Below are 22,336 nucleotides of genomic sequence, written 5' to 3' on the forward strand. Positions count from 1 at the left end.
TGCAACAAAAAAAAATTCGGTTCGCCATGGAAAGTCAATGATTTTTCCCTTTTCTTATAGACACTGGACAGGAGAGCGATCGAAGTTGACAAATGAATGAGGTCATAGACGCACGTAATATCAAATAGAACGCGGGCATAACACATTTGTTTGTTAGAATACTCTTCAGGGAGTATCGATCTGAAGTCGATAAATGGTTTTATCGATCTTTTAGTCAAAAAGTTCAGGATATTTTGACTTAAATTACTATCCAGAGGTAATAGAAACATCAGGCAACCGCTCTTTTCGAGAATGATGATTTGGAATTTCCTTATTTTTTACGAGAATCAAATTCGTAATTTTTCGGCCCAAATTGATTTACATAATCGATATTTACGGTAATCCCATGGTGCCCAAATGAGAAATGACGTCGTAAGCCCGTGCTCTATTTGACTGGCATGAGCTAAATTTCTGACCCCCCTCTTTCAGCCAAACACTCAGAAATTTAGTACAATATTAACTTTAAAAACGATGGAAATCTTCATATGATACTCCTACCAAATAAATAGAATGTTTTTTTCCTGAACGAATTGATTAACGCATTAGCAGCAAAAGCAAATAATTTAAATACTTCTCTTTGTCCCTTAAGAAACTTTAATCTAGTGGAAGCTGGCATTTGGAGAAGGAGGTAAGATTCACCTTAAAGGTTCACCGATGTGAATGCACTTCTCTATGTTATAATTCAAATTAACGCGTTTCTGGGCTACAGTGCTTTCTTTGCAAAAGCAACCAGAAAGAGCTTTTAAATAATGTACGGTTATATTCAAGAGAGAATGGAGGACGTTTTGAACATTTAGGATAATTATGTATTAATCAAAACTGTCGAGTATGTGGTATAGTTTGATACTTGATTTAATTAAGGAAATAAAGTATTAAACGAAAAATGAATTAAAAATTACAGGTTTGTATGTAAAACAGTTAAGTTTCTCTTTAATTTCCTCCTGCTTACTCCGGGGATTAATAGTCCTATTTTCCTTGAACTTATAGTCTTTCTCCATGACTTCTTGGAAGTGATAATTGATATCTAGGAAATTCCATTAACCCCAATGATTAGCACCGAAATTTTTACTCCGTGCTGAAAAACTTTCCTCATTGTATCAGTGTACATAAAGTTCCATGGTAGACCATTACCGATTTCGTGTTTATTGGCACTCATCAGGCAAGCAACTTCGTAAAATAGGGTAATGATACAATGTGGAACGTTTTTCAACAAGTGAAATGAAATCTTCTGTGCTAATCATTGAGGTTAATCGAATTTCTTTCTTTGAATTTCCAGATAAGTCAGCTATAAAAACTCGATAATTACACTCTATATCCTAGTTCCTTTGTTTTTAATGATACATACGTTGGGATCTCCCATTTTGAATTAATTCATGATGGATTAAAGGTTTCCGAATAAAGCTTTGATATGAATATAATTCCTTCTCGTCAATACAAGCATAGATCCCAAGCCGCAAGCATACGGAAATAGGAGATTAACTGTTTTAACAGTAAGTTATGGCAAATGTAGATTTGTTTATCTTTTAGAATTTTTATCTACATGCTTGGTGAACTATTGACGTACAAGAATTACAATAACTCAACGGCGAAAATATATAGGAATTCTACGAAAATCGAATTTTTAGAATTACACGGGGCCACTGTGAATTTATACGCTTAAAATCTGAATTTATGGAAAGGATACGGAGTGATAATTCATGGGTGCGACCGTCTGCCAAATTGTTTGCGTCCCCAATATATCGGCGGTTTAGTTTAAATATATTTAGTCGTAACCTACAGAATTACTCAATATCACAACTCGCATTTATATATTATGGTTATTCAGACAATCTTTGAAATCGAGAACAGGTTAGCTGCAGGGTGTTGTAAGAAATTTTCTGTTTTTTGCGTTATTGCTCTTTTTTGCGACATTTTGCACAAATTTTGAGTATATTATTATTTATTGTGCTCTACATTAAGCAATTGCTTAAAATAGTATACGAAGTAATATCGTTTCACCTCCCACATTTATTTCGCAGAGTGCTTTATTTTTAAACTAAATTTTTAAATTAAATAAAAAAATCATAAAACTGATTTTTTTATTTAATTTAGGAACTTTTTAGTTTAAAGTATTTTTCCGTGTCTGCAACGTAGGTATCTGCGTTTCAGTAAAAAAATTGATGTTCTCTAAATTTTTTAAAGGCCAAATTTTAAAATTGTCGACTGACTCGAACATAAATAATTTGTTTTTGTTTGTGATAGAAACATTAAATGCGGTCTGCATTGATTGTGAAAGTGAATAAAACCAAGACAGAAAAATATTCGCTTAAACAAACTGTAGCTTGATAACGGAACATTTGCAAAGTTTGAAGCGTTGTAAATCATGGATAAACCAATCACCTAATGACATACTATTATAACACACCCTGTATGGCGATTCATACTATAGCAACTCCTACGTCCCATTCAAGTAAAGCTCAACATTTAATATATTGAAAAGTGTATTCACGTTAGTGTTAGTGCAAGTTAGCAGCACGCTCCTATACATTTAAATAGATGCTGTGCTCATTTGACTGGGACTGTGTCTCATGCCTCATCTTCAAGCTAGTCTCAAGTTTTGAGCTTGTCAGTCAACCAGCAACAGTGTTTTAGTAGGATCCGGTCATTTTGGCACTAGTCCTCCTTTGTTTGCAAGACTATCCTGTATAGCAGATGACGGATTATCACAAGAGCATGTCAGAAAATATGCCTAGCAGAATATTCCCGTTGAGTTCTTCCTGCAGAAAGTTTGTCTGAAGCTCACCCGCCCCTTGTAAGGGACCGAAGTCGTATGTATCAGGCCTCTCTTTCCAATTAATTGAAATTTGACGTTCCATGAGCCTCATACAAGTACACCACAATCTAATGCTTGATGGACATTACCCACGCAGGGATGTGGTATTCATGAAGCCCTCTCCACTCCAATACTCTGGTGCTCATGGAATTATTAACACTTCACCTGCACAGGGACTTGATGTTCGTTGAGCTTCACATACTTACATAACACCATGCTCACGGGAATAATAACAATTAGTAACACATCATTCACTCAAGGACATGACGTTCGTTCAGTCCCCTATGCTCACCTAATACTCTGGCGCTCATCGGATTATTAACATATCACGCACACAGGGACTTAACGTTCGCCGAGCCGCCCACGCTTACACAATAGTGTGGCGCTCGTTGGATTATTAACACATCATCTATAGAGGGCCTTAGCGTTGGTTGAGAACACACTTACACGATAGTTTAGGGATGAAAGAATTATTAACACATCGCCCGCACAGAGACTTGGTGTTCTTTGAGCCCCGTGTACTCATCCAATACTCTGGCGCTCATCGGATTATTAACGCATCACCACCACAGGGACATGGCGTTCGTTGAACCTCAAACACTCCCCTAATCCTCTGGTCCTCTTCAAATTATTAACACATAGAGAAGGACTTGGCGTTCGTTGAATCCCATTCATACATTACTCCACCAAACACAACCTATACAAAAAGTAAACATCAACAAAGTTTGTTCAGTTTCTGTCTCCGTAAATCCGTTACTTTCAGCCTCTCTTTCTGAAACAGAAGGTGAGCTCCTGCATTATATTTAGGACATTGTTTCTGTTTATTTGTACTTAGTTACCGTTCTGTCAGTATAGCTGTTTGCCCGAGATCTGAAAATAAAGTGTTATGTATCTTGGATAGCCCGTTACCTGTTTTATTTCATGTCTTAAAAATCAACGTGGGCAGGAATTCTTGAGTAATCGGTCCTGGGCCATGAGCAAAGGAAACTCTTAAGCTACTAAGCTTTCGGTAACGTTTATTGCCAACATCACATATGAATTTTTTTCTAGATATAAGGGTCGGGACATGATCAGATTACTGGTGCATTAAACAAAATCACCTCCGTTAGTGGTTGTCAATTAAGGTGGTTAAAATTATTCAAAGTTAAATTACACATTACATCACACGTCCAGGATATACAAGACACCAGAATAAACAGCATTATTTCTAACCTGCTCTTTATTCTGGTGTCCGATCTATCCCGGCTTTGCGATGGAATATGTACTTTTAACAATTTTAATGACCTGAATTCCACCAATAACGTGGGTGATTTTACTAGTAGGTTTATGTGCGGGTAATTTGGTCATGTTGTGAGTTCGACTTTTAGAAGAAGTATTAACACCCTGATGATGGCAATAAACATTGACGAAATCTTGGTAGCTTGAAAGTTTTCTCTGCTCATTGCTTAGACCGATTATCTAAGAATTCGTTCCCACGTCTGAATTTGCGGTCAAGAACGTCTCTCAGGTTTCAAACCACTGGTTAAGACAACGAACGTCGAATTGAACTTTTTTCTTCGACTAAAAACTCCCTGATAGGCACTTTACTCCCGTTACCACGTTACCATAGGTGGTGCTCAACTTATAGAAGGAAGCAATCGAGAATTTGTCCCGAAAACACTGTTCAGCACCAAAAACGCTCAGAGTAGAATGTATTACAATGTCCAGCTTGTTCAAACGCGAAAGACGTGTAATGTTACCTATTTGAATGCAATAATCTGTTTTTTTTAATTATTTGCTAGACTTCTTTATGCAAGTTGATTCTTAATTTATTGGCAAAACCTGGGACGATTCGTGACAATATAAAATGAAGAAAAAACGGCGCACGCCAACCTCATGCCTTTAACTGTGCGTTAGAGAAATCATCATTACAGTTAATAGCGTAAAAAATGAACTTTCAAGACGTCAACAATGGATAACAAGTAGGTACCTATTGACCTACAAAAGTACCCAACCTGTTACCTCCCAACAAAGGACATGTATAGAGGTGTCTCGCGTTATCTTCGAAACTAGAAATGTTTATGTGCATATTTTTCGTTTTGTGTCACTGTTACTCCCAAGTTTGCGCATATAAGTAACGGGATAGGTAAGCCAAGAATCACCCTGTTTGCGATTTGTGTAAAGAAATCTGTCACTTGCAGATACCGCAAATGCTCATTGAGTTGCATGAATAAGGAGAACATAGAGAATATACAAAAAAAAGTATTCCTATAAAGTTTGAACAATATTCCCAGATAGCTCGTCCGAAAGTCGGAACACCTCTGGTAGTAGGGACTTAACTCGAAAACTTCTTGAAGCCAAACCTCAACAGTCGCGTATATAAACAGTATCGTTTCGCGCTCCTTACCACCGACTGAACAGACCGTTCTTTAGCTCCAGTCTTCGTAAAGATTTCGCGTCGGAATCGTAATACGTCCGGATGCCAAATATGTCACATTTCTGACAATTTTTGATAAAACTTGTTCAGTATCCTAAGCAAAGTTCTAAAAGACCAAATTAATTTTTACGCCGGTTGTGGCACTGATAAGGTTGCGCGACTTTGAACACCCTATAGTGTTCGGTATGACCTAATTTACGTGAATACTTTGCAGTTTAAAGTGGCAGTGCTTCTTTAAGAGAAATTAGTGAATTTTCAGATAATCTTGTTTGGGTGATTTATTGAGTTATTTCAAGTTGCCTACCGTTTCCGTTAATTAAAATAGAAAAACAAGCATCTTGGGGGTGTCCTGTTAATTATCTGTCAATAGTAGCAGGCGAGGGTAAGCATTTTATTTGTTTATTTTTTTGGCGCTCAGAGGTAAAAGAAAATAAGAGGTATTTTTGGAAAACTAAACAGATGATATTCCATTTCCAGTGACTGCGATTAAGCGGGCTTACTTTTTAATTAGGACTGTGGTGAAATAAATACTGTTAATTATCTGATAAACAGTTTTGTTTTAGGGCATTTTATATATAGAACGTAAATCCAAGGAAATATTTTTCAGTTTTAAATTTACCATATACATTTCTTAAAACCGATTCCTAAGAAGTGGAATGAACAGATCTGCAAGTGCAGATATCAACTCGTCTGAAGAAATTCGTAAGAAATAAAAATATTTACTGAGATACATGCAGAATCCAACCACTAAAGATTCAATTCACCAACAATTAAAATTTACTCTCGTTCTTAACCTGTTGTATGTTCATACTTAAGCTGGAATGTCCCTAAATTCATAGAAAATCGTCGCAAGACTGAAGTGACAATGATAACAACACGAATTCTCTGTGAATGGAATTTCAGTTGTAAACAATCAGAAAAAGTTCTAAACTCGGGTTTAAACAATACTACAATCAGACGTCTACCAGACGTTCAGTAATTTAATCAATTGCTGATTTTGCTTTTATGAGCAATTTGCTGCCTATTAATTTGTGATAATTTCAGCCAATAAGGTACTTAAATTGATTATTTCTAGTTTTCTTTCAATAAAGTATGGTTATTTATCCAACAAGTATTAATTTCTATCTACAAAGCAGTTAACTTTACGTAAAGTTGGATTTATAGCATCGTTCTTAACGATACGTCTTACCGCTTATATTATCGAACCTATAAATCCAACCTCAATTTTAGCAATTTTTCGTACTCGATTTTCTTATACAGGCCATTCTATTTTTTGATGAACTTTTATTAGTTTTGTCTCCTGCGATAGAAAGGCAACAATTATGCAGTTCAATTCGTCAGTGTGTTTGCCAGAATAAATATGAGAGTTGATTTAATTTCATCAATAAATAATAAATCATGAGGTTTGCTCGTACTAATGTTTGTCCCCGTGCTCAACTCACAAAAAGTAAGGAGATATTGCAAAAATGGAAGTGCAAGCATGCAGGCGTATATTGTGTGTCAGGTGTCGAAAATAGCACTTTCCACACAAGTAAGATACTTTGGTGACACGAACTCAAAGCGTGCGGCATATCTCATGAGAGTGATAAGTGTTTTTTGGTACTGATTTTACACTACTTTATCTGCGGCTGCAATGAATAACTATGAGAGATTTCTTCTTGATTTATTCCATTTTGTTCCAACCCACAAAAAGTTTTTTGTCATGTGAGCTAACTTGACCTAAGCCACACTCAAGTCAAGAGTTACTCTCTGGGTAACCTGAAATTCAAATAAATTTTTGTTTGTTTTTCTTGCATAGACAGATTTTACCTTAGTTTAAAAAAAGGGGATGTGGTAAGTTCTTTAGAATTTTTTTTCTCTTATGTAGTAATTGGAAGTCGTGATGTGGGAAAAATCCACATTTTTAGGTCAATTTGTATTTGTCTTTCTACTGGAACTTTCAGAGACGAACAGAAGCAGATAGCAAGTAAGTGCCCCTCTTCTGCAATTAATACTAATCCGGCTACCTATTTCCGACTTCTAAGATATGCTGCCATTTCTGCTGTGGCTAGTTGCTATAATTGACCAGTCAGCTAAAATTTTTGAGATGAGTAATCACTATGATCCTATGGTTGCACGTCGGGAAATAAAATACCCTTGAGAGAGAATGAAAAGAATATATTTATTTTTTCGACGGTTATGAATATAGGAATGTAGTTGATAGAGGAAATGAAGCCAGATATAATGGAAGAAAAGAAGTCATGAGAATCTTGAAACGAAGTTGGCACATAATTAAAAAAAAATGCTCATTCTAATTGTTTTGTGATTAGGTACTGAAAACGATATTTTTAGAAATATCACTACCTGGGAGTGTTCTATCGTTCAAGTTTATGAATTATTAGCAGATTTAGTACCACTGGGTGCAAGATTACAGTGAATTTTGATACATGTTCTTACTGTTCTTATAAGGCAGTCGTGGGATGTTCCTGCTGTGAAACTAGGTACGTTAGGTGAGCATCGAGGAAAGTTTTTTATTAGCAATTAACCGTTTTTCTCGTTATCAAGTTGGAGGATCCGTAGAAATAGCAAATATCTTAAACCGAACATAGTTTTTTGCTTTATTTCACAAGTTTTTTTATCAATCTTTAATGTTAATACTATCATGTCAAATACAAAAAAAAAAAGGAATAACCTAAATTTAAATATCTGTTTGCGAAATTAAAACAGAAATTTAGAATTAAGACACACTTAAGCACTCTAGGAAGCGCCTACTTAAAATGCTATACGCGAAAAGGTGTCAAAATTTGAGAGAAATCAAATTTTATGTTGTCAAAATTATGACAATGTTTAAAGATATAATGGAAAGATGCCTCAACTTAGCAAAGAATACAAGAACGTCCTTTATTGTATATTTTAATCTGGACAAAAACAATATTATCGTTTATTGATTAGTGTGCAAAAAGTCCACTGTACACTCTCTATCATATGTAAAGCACCCGCATGCATCCTCACATGATAGGTTGTTCCTGGTAGTTTTCAATTTATTATTTTCAAATTATGTGTACGTTTATTAGTGCTCGGTGTTTATTTATTTCCAAGGCACTCGTAGAAAAAAAATGATTTACCGTATTTGAATTTAGCATTTTACAGCATATGTGCGTGAAATCCATATTTACATTCCAAGGGGGAACAGTTTTCGAGTGTAAATTTAAAAGTGTGTAATTCTGATTAAACTCAATTCACCGCATTTAAAAGTTAATGACGAAGCTATTAATTGAGTTACAAACTGTACAAAAATCTTTAAGACATTCTATATGCCTTTAACCTTCTAGTTGTAGCGATTTCCATATAATATCGAGCTTAATTTCTAATACACTCTCTTTGCATTCGCAACCAACTAACTAATCTGTTTTACCTTAACACCAACGACAGAACCTACCACTAGCGTCATTCATTACATCTTAATATACATAGTTTCATATCAAATGTTTTAAAATGGCCTAAAAACGGTTGTTATGTTTAAAAATAATTATTATAAAAACATTTTTGTTCAATAAAAAAATGTATCCCGAGAACATAGACGCGGGGATTATTCCCTCTGAAGTAGAGTAGGATTGAACGATTAAGACAATTGCCTTATTGGTAAATAATTGAAGAAATATTTGACCAACACGGACAAGTCATATTGAATTTGTCCGGAGATTTTTGTATTTGACCGTCAACTTCAATAATGACAGAAATAACATGTGACGTTATTAACGGTAGACACTTTTCATGAAATGATATGAGAAGGGGGAAGAGGAAGAACCTTGAATGAAATTGATCAGTAATTTTCCGAAAGAAATGCGTGGACAAGAAAAGATTATTTCACTACTTAAAAGAGACTAAAATTATCAATATATTCAAATATATTTGGACAAGTAATAAGATATATATTTTGGGCGGAAAATGTTACGATCTTACTCTGAAAGTAAAATTACAGTGGTCGTTTATCGATTATATTATCTTGCAGGGGAGTCCCCTCATCATTCAAAAAGCGAAAGGAAAAGTATAAAGTCCAAATGCTTTAAGAAAAACACCATAATGTCATAATATTCTCGTTTAACTAACTGGTGTGGGGGTGGTAAAATGATGACGAAGTGGTATTCTTAAAGTTTTCGGACTCATATGTATATTAGACGTCAGGTTAGGAGAATACCGGAATCGTTTTTTGCACGTTGCCACGGTTGGTAGAATGCGTTGATAGATGGTTCATAGTTAATATATCACTTTTTTAAGTGCTCAAGTTGACATCTAAGCGTTTATTAAATTAAGTTTTCTACTCCTATACCAGTAAATTAACAGTGTTCAACTTAGGTACGCTGATAGGTTAGTATATAAGCACAACTACTTCGTGTGTTTTTTGTGTTGGTCCATTATTAAAAAAGCATGTTTTGAACGTTTTGTGTCTAGAACTCTTCTATAATGTTTAAGATTTGATTTTCAAGGCATATGTTAAATATGTTTAAAATAAAATAAACATGTTTTTTCAACCCAAGTTAAAATAGTCTACTAATCTCAAAAGGCCTCTCGTGCTTCAAAACTGTGTTAAAACAGACGTTAGAACTTAAAATGAAAGTCTCAAATTAGGTACATATCAGGAAGTCTCAAATCAGGCACGTATCAGGAAATGCATAGTTTTATGTAAACAGTGAAATTCTGCTGGACAAGGCAGCAATACATATACTCAATTAACACCCTGTATCTCTAGACGACAGACGTCCTCTAGACAAGAGAGGTGTGTATCTAATGAGCGTGCACTAAAGTAGCTCTAATGCACGCATTTGCGAACTAAAAGTATTACTTTACGTCACATGTTCAGTAATAGTATATTGTGCAACTCGCACTGAAAACCGCACTTTTCACACGAGTCACGCGTGTCGTCAAACGATTGACGTGAGCTGAAGGCAAATAGTACAATGTCTTACGAGTGTGATAAGAGATTTTCAGACGTGTCTCACACTATATTTTGTCTACGACTGCGAAAACTATGAAATATTTCTTGTTATCAGTTTGTGGACTTGTCGGTAACAAACTAGTCATAACGGCAACGAAATTTTAAGAATTCGCTACCCGGACCCTGATAATTATAAAATTGCCCCTACGCAAGTTTTTATATTGTAAAATCTGTAATATATAATGTTGCGTATAGAAACACAGATCACCTATTGGGATTATAGTGGTAGTTTCTCCATGTATTATGAGGAAACTGAATTTTTCCGTATAAAGAATGTGAAGAGCATTTTAATTAGTTAAATTGTCTCACATCTACACAAAACAGTAATGTTGTAGGAGCTTTGTAGGATTTCACCACAATTGTCATGATATGCATACAGTGTGTCCGGATTAGTTTGATGTACATGGGACTCTTATGGGGGTGTTTTAATTATGTTGAAGGAATAATGCTGGAGAAAAACGTAGTTGGAACTACGAGGTGGGTTAAACGAGAAAAAATTGCGTTTTTGTGTACCTAACAAGGACAACAAGAAGGTAAGGTCCCATTATTTCATATCTTGTCCGTTACGTAGATACCAGGTGAAAATGAAAAATAGTGAATTATGGAAAACTTGTCTTATTATCCTTCACATTCTGAAGAAAAGTATTTTCAGAATTACGGTGTTCTTTTACACTCCATCTGGAAAATTGGCTAGCAACTATTCAATAATAAAAGTGAGATATAAGGTTTTTAAAAAGCCACTTTTTAATTATTTATAATCCACACCATATCTCCAACAGGAAAAACAGAATGTCCTCATAAGGATGTACCCATGTAAATCATATTAAACTGAGTACACCGTGTAGTAATAATACATTATTAATACATGGTTAAAGGTTAATTATGTAGATATTTTAGATTGTCATATGCCATTCAACTACATCTTTCCTTCCTTTCATATCTGTCCAGGTCTAGGTCCTTTGCTGTCTGTACTAATCAACATCTCGGTCAATATCACTTTCTGACTTCATATTCTCAAGTTTTATATATTTAGATTATATTTCGAGTCCAATTAACAGGAGGATCATTATTATTCGTGAAACAGTTTTTCATTTTTTCAAATAATCTCACTTATTGAACATTAATTATATTTTACTAACCTGAACTTGTTACGGTCGTTCCGCAGAAATCTGCTCGTTACCAAATAGTCATTTTCTCAATTGTTTACATAAATAGCTGCTATTTAAAGTGTTGGTGTAATTTTACGGAATTAATTTAGTAATTCATATGTGAAAAATTATACCAGATAAAAGGTTGTTCAACATATTTAATTGGATATTCAAATCGAAACGTCAATTGGAAGTTTACTTGCAAAATACATCCTCTGGTCCAGAAGCTCGTATAGGTAGTCATTCGGTAACCTTCTGGATTCTTGCCTTATTCTGGAACAACCCTTAGCATTTTGTTCAAGCATCAGTCAATTAACTAGACAGTATTTCTCTGCCCTGTATAATAAGAATTAAATACATCTGAAACAATCGAAATGATTAGCATCGCGTCGCATCCACTCAGGATAAAAACCTCACGGTGCAGGTTCATCCAGGACCTCAAAGAGCTCAAAAGGCCACGTCTACACAGTACAACGTCGTGACCAAGAAAGTCTAATTCAGACCCCGGTATACGTACAGTCACAGGTATAGAGTTATTGGATCATGTGTCGAATCCAGTCTTTCTTGTCCAGCCCACAGGACATAAAGAAGTTTACGTGTCAATACTATTAATTATGGCCGCTGTGTAATTATACATGTTTTCTTTATGGTTATAGCCAAAGACATGACCCTCCATCCTCATGCTGTTGCCCAATTTTCTATCATCGACCTCTTATTCTTTAATATTTTTTTCATTTCTGTGCCCACGCAGGGCTGTGTTACGTATTTCTACGAAAAATGGACAGTACCATTAATGTTAAATTATTTATATTTCTAAAATTCACGGCGACATACGATAAAAGACATTTTACGACTAAGAATTTCGCAAATCATTTCAGATTGGTTAGCATAACTTTTAGAATGTTCGGCATACTATGCATAAGAATTATATTCTATATCCTAAAACTTTCACATTTAAATTGTTATGACAACTCTCAAGATTTTTGAGATATTGGACCATTGTCCTGGTCGTTGCCAGACTTATCGGCAACTCTATATCATTGGCGTCTAAATAGGAAGATGATTTCTTATGAAAACATATGAGGCCAATATTCTCGTTAAGGCTGTCGCCGACAGCTGCAGATGTTTAGGCATCATCCTCATTTCAAATAAGGTTCTAAAATATAGCTGTATATTTCACGAAAACCATTGCAAATTCAGCGCTGAACAAGCTTTGATGCTACTGAAAATAGTTTTGATGTCTTAGTTGATGCTTGCATGTTTTCCAATATGCCTTTCGTTAAATAAGCAAGTAGGTAGATCTTCTAAACCCGAAGACTGTTTGTTTAAATTAATTTTTCGCACCTCGTTTTAACTGTCACCGTCTTTTTCATTTTTTGGTATTTACATTGATGGCGGCTCCGTGTTTAGTCTTGCAGCATTTTTCACAACAAAACTCAATTAGCCGGCGTTTACTTGCGTGCCAACACTTTGACTTTTAGTGCATATCGTCGAAACCTTCAAATAAATTAAATAGATTTCATTGGTTTGTTTTATGAGTTTTCACGGTTGGTGTCATGGACAAGGCCGGAAATGTCAGTTGTTGCTGAGTGCGATATTTATTTCCTGCCCTGTGCAATATACACTTAGCACCAAGTCATCAATTCCCTGCGTTCCAGTGTTGCCAGGCCACTTAAAGATTAATTAAACTATCACCCAAGGTAATTAAAGCCGCTGTGTGTCCACTATAAAATAACCTAAAAGTCATGCCAAATCCTGGCGTATGCAGTTTCATTAAGTAATATGGTTTGCGGAAGTGCAATATTCCTCACAACGTAGAGTTAGAGCATAGCCAAAAAGTTGTATAAGAGAAGTATTATGACTAAAGCCATAAAATTATAGAGAAATAAATTGACATTCTATCACATGACAATTCACGTTTACTTCATGCCGAGTGACTCTTTTTGATGGTTAGTTCGGGTTAGCTCCTGTGGTTAAACTACCCTCCTCCCAAACTAATGCTTCGCTGGTTCCGGGATGGATTGGAGAGGATAACGAGAGGGAAGAAATAGCTAAACTGTCATAAAATGATGTTTTATTTTTTGTAATTTATTTTACCTCACATATTTTATTTAAATTACACTTTTATGTTGTAAACAAATTGCAGTGATAAAAGAGGATATAACTGCCCAATAAGTCTTCCTATGGTGGTTGTTGCCATCATTTTAGCTGTTTAAAGCCCTGGTTCTTACGTAATTTCAAAATTTCACCTAAATATCTGAAAAACCGTAGGAGTTTTGCAGAGAAAAAAAAACTTTAAGACAATACACATCGAAAGTTAACGCTGTCGCCAGTTTTGGCAATGGATTCCAAATGCTTAGTTCATATGAACTTTTCATCACTTAACTATGAGGTGGGACATTTGTCAAGTTAATTATCGATCGCTCTTGTACAGGGTTCGGTATGTTTGCTTCTTCGTGATTAAAAATTCAAACAAGGGCATTTAGGATTGCCACCAACCGATCATATCTGATCAGTTAATAGAAATATTTTTATTGTAACATTAGCACCAGTTGCTATTGACCTCTGTAATATAGCAAAATTTTGAATGCAGATGATTAATAAGCAAATAAGTTTGAGCCCTGCAATGATGCCGCCTAAGTCTAGACACATAGTTGGTTTCATTAAAAAGAGCGCAAGTGAATAATGCGTGTTTGGAATAATTAACGCAAACAGTTAATAATAGGGAACACATGCGCCAGTTATGATTTTGGAATGAAAATGAGGCGGTTCTTGGAGCTTTTGCCTTTGAGCCAAGAAACCGACTAAGTCTTTGGACGCGACCTTTCTTTTTTTACTCTCTCTTTGTAACTATACAAGTCCAAATTGAATTTATTGATCGAAAAGCTTTTAAGTGCATAAGACCACGGAAGGAGTCATTGGTGAGGTGAAGTCAACCTGGTGTGCACACAAATGAAGAACTCGACTAGATACCTTATAAAATATTCTGGGCAGCTATCCATAAGTAGAGTTCGGTATAGATATTACACCGAAGTCTGAACACTCGATTCAGGTCGCACATTGTCAGAAGGTTCAAGCCGGCGAAAACCTTGAATTTTTGTATCAAGGCACCTTAACGAATAATGCATATAGAACCAACGAAACTAGTAGCCTATTATACCTTGATTTGCATATTTGATTGATTAATACCTATCGGCTAACTATTTTTAGACCCAAATTTTGTTTCCCAACCATTATTTATACACCAACTACCTTTCATACGATAAGACCAAGTGGCAAGTGCGGTTTCTGGAAAAGTACAGCCCTTGATGCGGCCGATCCGCTTGATTGTTAAACCAATTAAGCTATTTGCATTTATTAACTTAAAAAGGAGCTAATGTGATTATAGTGTATGGATTTAGACCTGGTCGGATGCTTCACTGCCTTTCTGGTAAACAGAGCTTCCCATTGTTAAATAGTTTGTCGGATTTTTCAGTATAAGAATTCTTACTGGAGTACCTTACTAAGCCTTATGAAAACGGTTAACAGAGTGCTTTATAATTTAATCCCGACTGGATATTTGTTATTGATATTGCACTTACACCGTCAAATTTATAAAGTGTAAAATGGTGCTTCGACTAAATGCAATCAAGAGATTAAGGTAAATAGAAATTAATACGAGGGATTCTAGTGAAGATGGTGAAACTCCACAGATCTACGATGATGCTAGGAAGGCTGTAGGAATATTCTTTGATTTAGAAGATATCCGTAGGATTCCCAATCCTCAAGGTAACGAATTTTTCCATAAAGAAAATAATTAAAATATAGAATGCATAGCACAGCTACATTTTCTGACTTCTTACAAAACCACAAATTCCTTTATATTATTATAATATTATTGCCTCGGAGTCATGTTATAGCATCTGGCAAGTGGTACACGCTGTTGCTTCTCTGCTGTTTAAGTATGAAAATGCGTGGTTTGAATGCGTGAATATAGTGGTCATTTTTTTTATCAGTAAGAATGCTAGGGGTTGTGCTTCCTCTATTAAGTTCAACTATGCAATTCTATAAGTAATATATTACGTATTTTAATCTTCTAAATAAAGTTGGGTCTGAGGACCAAACGCACCGTTCAATCGATCGCAATAAAGTAGAAGTCTGAAATAAGGATGAGTTCATTGAGTAAACCCAGTCTAGGAAAGATTCTACTATACATGTTAGCAGTATGGATAAAGAGGCTTTGGACAAGCTTATTAATAAAATGTATACAAACTTTATCCATCAACTCGATAAGCGGCTTGATAACAGATTAAAAAACTGGAGGACAAATTAATATAGAACGGAACGGAAATTTTGAGGCACCAACCTAAACGAAAATGACGATGTATTGAGAAAGAGTTTGTTAACTTTTTCACCAATAGACTAAACTTTGCCTTGTTCTTGGAAATTATTTTCGCGTGAAAAATATTTCTGAAAGTAGCTCAAGTATGATAATAGTTTGATTTGGACACGGTGCTAAAAAATATGATGTTTTAGTCGCAAGGAGAACCCTTAGAGATACATCGTATCGTATTTTGAGGATTTAACTCCTGAAAAACATTCTGCTTTGTTGGACGCTAAAAAAAACTATGGAAAAAAAAATATTTGGACGGCGGGAAGAAAGATCTCTTGATGGGATGGTCAATACGCCGAGAAGATGGTTATCGATCTTAAGTGCAACAACAATTATTCACAATTTATTTAATGCATTCTTGTCTATTTGGTACTCGGTTTGTATAGAGACTTCTGTTCCGGTTTCTTTAAATCATCATATCTTACAGGTGTATGTTTTTTCTCATATACGGGCCATCGGTACCATTTTTTTGCGAATATAATTTTCAAATCGTTGACCTGAATATAAACTCACATTGAATTAAATTTAATTATTTCTAATAATGATAGGTATAATAGAAATGAGAATTTCTAATTTTTTTAAATATTTACTATTTTCCTTTTCTGGCTTAAAAATTAACAAAAATAATGAGGAAAACCGTACTTTGAGAGTTTTGGCGAATCCTATCTATATTTGTAAATTAACGAATGCGTTGCGTGACATCAAAACACTACCCTGTCCAAAGGATATTGTTTACTGGCCTCCTTACTTTTAACATATTTATTTCCGATTAATTTGGTACCAAAAGCGCTTTCAGAGTTTTACTGTCAAAGGAACGATGTGTGTCCTCCGAACGAAGAGTTTCTACAACTAAATTAAAAGAAATAAAAACTTCAATAATAGAATAATTCCAGAAAATTATAGGTAATTTGTTGGAAATTATCTGTAATTCTAACACAGTGCAAATGCAATGCAAGTTAAGTTGCAAAAAAAAATGAAATGCACGCTGAGTACCAATGTTCGTTCGCAATCCTAAGAGTGCAATATTTCGTACGTTCCTAATGTCCCAGGTTAATTGAAAATTGCACCAGTGTAGATAACCGAAAATTGCACTGTTAGAAATTATCGTGTAATTCGGTGATGTTTGGTGCAGAGCAACAAAAATATACCAGATTTGCATCAGGTTGAAACAAGTCTTGTGGAAGTATTCCAATTGTCGAGACATTCTTTCGGAGAAAATACACATGTGCACACACGAGCTTAATATTTAATTTTACGCTCAAAACACAAATTAACTACCTCATTGTCATCACTTGAGACTTTAAAAAATGTCCCTGCTACTTTCTTACACCTGACAAAACCACACCAATGCATGTGTATAAACAAACAGTCCCTACCCATTGGGCCCAAATAGCAGGTTGTTATATGGGGCCCATAGGTATTTACCCGTGTGAAACTATTCAGCTGTAAGATGGACCGCATTAGAAACATTATAACATACTTTATTTAAAGTCCATAAAACCCAATTGACAAATAGTTTTAACAAAAGGTGTTAAACTCAAGTGCAAAGGGAATTATCGCCCGTGAGCACCATTAAATTTATGTCTGTTATTTCTTTAGTTCCTTCCGCCCACGCCCATGCACTAGGTGGTGATGTTTCTATTGTTAACACCAGCCCAAATATAGCTGTTTTTGAGATTTTTATTACAATTATCGTCGGATTTATCAGAAACAGGTTATCTACCTATTAAAATCTGATTACGTTTTGATTTCAATAAGTTTTTTTAAGTTCTCGTTACACCTTACAAGGTTTAGGTGCAAATCGCAAGAAAATTGCGACGTCACACGAACTGTTTTAACAAAAATAGAAATTTTCACACAAAACGATAAACTAATTAAGACTGTGCAAGCATCTAGCAATTTCCGTGCAACTAAAACTTGCAATGTGTAACTCAGACTTTTCAAGACACCAGACAGGATTTTTCTTGTTAAGGCAAAAAATTCATTAACCTTATACTAATTAGCAGAATACCTAATCTTCGAAAATGTATTGTTTACCCGTTATGCTCACCAGTCTGAATGGAGGACGACTATACTAATCTGCATCTTAATTGTTAGATTTGTGAATATTTCCGCTTTAATTAATGACCAGTTATTTCACAGGTTGAATGAAGAGACAAATTAAACAAAAAATACTGCTTTTTCTGGCCGATAAAACTCAATCCGTGCGATAGAAGTAGTTTTGCTTGTTTTTCTGGTTTTCAGATGAGTAGTTTGATTCTCACATTGCATAAGGTGATGGTGCATTTTAAAGAGGTAATTTTTAACATCACGATACAGACAGATTTACGTAGATAAGAAACTGGTCTATAATAGATCTGGTTATTTTTGGATGAGGAGAAGTGTTTTCGGTTTTACTTTTGATCTCAGGGTAAGGACCTACTTCAGCAAGTGGACTACAGGGTGTCCAGGATAAGGGTGCTGCGCGTCGTTAACTCAACCTGCAATCAATTTACATTAAAGTATCACTTTCCACACATCTTATGCAAATAACTACTACGTTGACCTTTTTCAAGCTCTACAAGATGCCATCCAAAATGTTTTCCTGATGTTTCGTGTTTCCAGAACTGAGCTAGTTTAGTTACAAATTTTTTAGAAATCTGATGTACAACAAATAAGTACAATGGCCCTTACCTATTGTGTTAATGATTTTTGCTGTCTGGTTTCGATGAAGAGCGCGCATACACACATGGTCGATTATCTACATGACACTATGAGCACCTTAACTGGAACAATCAAAAGCACCTCCACCCAATGGCTACCTGGCCTTGCTAATACAGCACCATTCTATCTCACCTGAGGAGAAGGTCCGCTTTGACCAACGAGTGACAGAAGTGTACTGGGGACAATCGCTTGCTTATATCAAGATGCTAGGTGAACAGCTGCTTGAGGACAACTTTGACGTCAGCCAAGGCGTGAGGAGTTTGCAGGGGGAAATACCCATTTCTTCCATCTGATAACCGATTCTGTCTAGTGCCCACCTGGTTTTTCCCTCCTCAGAAAGTCTCGAGTCGTCCTCAGGTAATTCCTGACACGTCAGTACGGTGAATTAATTTTTGGAAGCGCAAGTGAGGTCTGATATTCCGTACACACCGCTCATTATGCCACTCCAATGTGTCCTCTAACGAGGGCTGACAAGAGGTTAAACTAATTAATTAATTAATTAACTTTAAATAATAACAAAAGCCCATTTTGATTGTCTTTATTTTTGTTAGTTTTACTGTTATGTGTTGTTCTCGCTCTTGCCATTCGAAATTTATTGAATTCAAATTTAATGGAACAGGATCAAAAAATAAATTTTTATGTTTTTCCAGTTATAGAAACAGTGAGGCTGAAACGTTATTCTATCATTGTGAGATATTATGCCGTCGTTCGCCTACGGCTTCTGTCAGTAAACTAGTTCGTATGAAAACTTTTTATATTTTTAGTATTCGTAGTATTTTGTATACAATATACTACAAAAACTACTGTTTTGCCAATACATTATTTATAATGCAATCAACATCCCACACATCTTTCACTGTTAATAATATTAATTATTTATTGGCCATAAAATACGTATTTTTAGTATTCCACCTATAAATTAACGATTGTCTTACCTTGTTATAACCATGGTTAGGTAAAATTTTAAAAAATAAAAAGCAATAAAAATATACAAAATGACAATATTTTAACGTCTAAAATGTATCGTAAAATATATTGTGACATAGAGGGTGACTCACGATACCTAAGTGTCCTATTAAAAGTACAAAAAATGAAAAGGCAACTTTTTTGAAAAGTTGTATTTCGATTAGTTTGATATCATAAGTAAATCAAGTTCTCTGTTTATCAAATAATTTATGAATGGGATCGAAATACGAACAAATAGCACTGATTCAGTAGTTTTGCTGCTCCATGAAGCAACTGCTAAAATTTATTTATTTATCTTAAAAATACGAAATAACGAATTACCAAAGATTAACAGGTAACGGTAAATATATTTTTTAAATATTTACGTTGCCTAGATAACTGTTGCAAGTTAATAAATTAACATGAACCGAGAAAAATGTGGATGATGAAATAAATCCTCTTACAGGCTGCCGCTGAGACTTCTACATGAAACCCTGATTTCTGAAGTTAAAATAAGATGATTTAACACTACTTTTCATGGTCCAAAAATTTGACCTTTTTCGAAATAGAGAAAGTCAAAGTCATATTTCTTTTAGCGCTTTTAATACCTTTTCTAATGTTGAGATAGTAGGACTTGTATAAACAGTATCTAACATTGAGAGATTTTCCAATTTTGGGTTGTCAAATCAAATTCGTGCTTCGCTTTTGACTTAAAAACACGTGGTACAATATGTATAGGTGTTGGTAGCGACTTTCTGAACGGTTCCTCTTGCTCAATCGCGAAAGCTTCAACCAGGGATCTCAACCACACACATCCATAACATACTGCTAATCACCAATGCATTACATTGGTGACTTTGAATTTCGTTAGGTTGAGAACATCGATATTGACGTTACTTGTATTTTTTTAATTTTATGCTTGTCAAAAATTGCGCCCTTTTAAAATTTCCCAGCAGTATTGAAGAGTTATGCCCAATGGGGCTCGAGCTCGAGCTATTCGTAGAAAAAAAAGAAAACAGGTTGCACCTGCATCACACCACACATGCACGCACCAACAGTGTTGTCAATACTTTGCACAGCAAGTATCATTATATACATATATACAGGGTGTCCCACTAAGGTTTTCGCCGAGGATAACTCAATAACTATTAGTCTTAGAGAAAAAATGTAAAGATAAAATTGACTTTATTTTTCGAGCACTATCAACTAAAAATATTTACGTTTATACAGGGTACATCATAAAGCTTATTCAATGTAAAACTTCGCTATTTTAAATAGAACACCATAATTTCTTCACCATTTTTGAATTTCTCGTTAAATTTTAAGATCAGTTTATGTAAGGTATCTTATGTTTAAAATTTACCACATTCGAATTATGCCGGAAAATTTGAAAATTTTGATAGCTGCATGGTCCCATGGAAATCGGTATTGTGCCCTAACTGCTGTGAATTTCAGAATCGATCTTCTGGGGCTTCAAGAGGACTTAACAAGCTACGTTTTGGCGTATCTTAATTTTAGAAAAACTCTTCCATAACCCTCGAAAAATGCCTCCAAAATTGCATGACTTTAAACCCTCATAACTTCCTTACTTCAAATGGAAGCCCTCTTATTTTGTTACTTAATATGTTTCCTTTAGTGGTAACGCATAAGTTTTATTAACCATATTTTAGATGTATCTCTAATACAATAGTTTTCGAGATTTTTTGACTTTATTGAGATTGTGTGTAAATTCAATTTACCTATACTTAAAAATTTTATAGGTTGCTCAAAAGTTAGACGAGAAAGTATTTGAAAGAAAGAAATAATTGCTTGTTCCCCGCGCTAACACAATTAAACTAGAAGAATACAAGAAATTACTATATTAGGTATATTTTAACAAGTGCTCTATATATTCACCATTTTCTTGTTGGCAAATACGGATTCTTTTTAAAAATGAAAGATGTACTCTTCTTAAGGTTTCCTCATCAATTGTCGGAATTATATTTCTAATTCTATTTTTCATATCTTCTTTTGTTATAGGAACAATTTTATATACTTCTTATTTTATATGCCCCCATAAAAAGAAATCCAATTTGGTTATGTCAGACGATCTAGCTAGCCAATTAAAAAGTCCTCCTCTTCCTATCCATTTATTTTCAAAAATGGTATTTAAATATCCCTCACTGAACGACTAAAGTGTGACGGAGCACCATCTAATTGCAGCCACATGAGTCTAACAGTTTCTAATGGTATTTCTTCTAAAGAATCCTCAAAACTATTTTGCAAAAATGATAAAAATGTATCTCTGTTAATAGAATTCTCGAAGAAATAAGGATCTATTATTTTAGTTCAATAAAATTATAAATATAATGTTGCACAGGAAAAGCAACTACTTACTAGCCTAGATGACTGGTGGTGAGTAACTGCAGGCGTGGTCGATAATCTAAGGGAATGATGAAAAACTAAACAGTAGGTTATAGTGTAAATAGAGACCCAAAAGGTGGTCATTACAGACACTTCGGTGCTCAGCAATAAATTATCAAATTTCCTATAAAAAGAACAGAAACGAATAAATAACAATCTCTGATAAGGAGAGCAAATAAGCATCTACCTCTAATGAGGTGTCAAAATTCGAAAAATGTGCATAAAAAGGCAAGCAAGTTCTAAATACCAAAGCTACGAAAACTTAAAAACGGATTTTACTTTACAAATTGGAGGAACAACTTAAGAAAATATGATCTATTCATGATGTCTTTGGATAAACCCTATCCATGGAATTTTAATACATTATTCCCTGTATATATTATCATGTTATTTTTGAATAATTTTGCAACCTAAGTGTGTAATATGCTATTAAAATGGTATATTTTTAATGCATATATTTGACAGTTCCATGATGGAAAGTTACCGTACTTTGGAAAATATCTATTATTAACAGGAAACAGGT

The 22,336-nt window shown here is 34.8% G+C and overlaps 1 protein-coding gene across 1 annotated transcript in view; it reads left to right on the forward strand.

The window, feature by feature from the left end:
• The first annotated feature begins 5,158 nt into the window (after nucleotides 1–5,158).
• LOC136416619 (uncharacterized) overlaps nucleotides 5,159–22,336 on the forward strand; it is a 170,538-nt gene continuing 153,360 nt past the window's right edge. The window contains exon 1 of the mRNA XM_066401887.1: nucleotides 5,159–5,649. The gene's annotated coding sequence lies outside the window, so the exon portion shown is untranslated. The remainder of the gene's footprint in view (nucleotides 5,650–22,336) is intronic.

This window comes from Euwallacea similis, chromosome 24, assembly GCF_039881205.1.
Source record: "Euwallacea similis isolate ESF13 chromosome 24, ESF131.1, whole genome shotgun sequence".
Taxonomy (NCBI): domain Eukaryota; kingdom Metazoa; phylum Arthropoda; class Insecta; order Coleoptera; family Curculionidae; genus Euwallacea; species Euwallacea similis.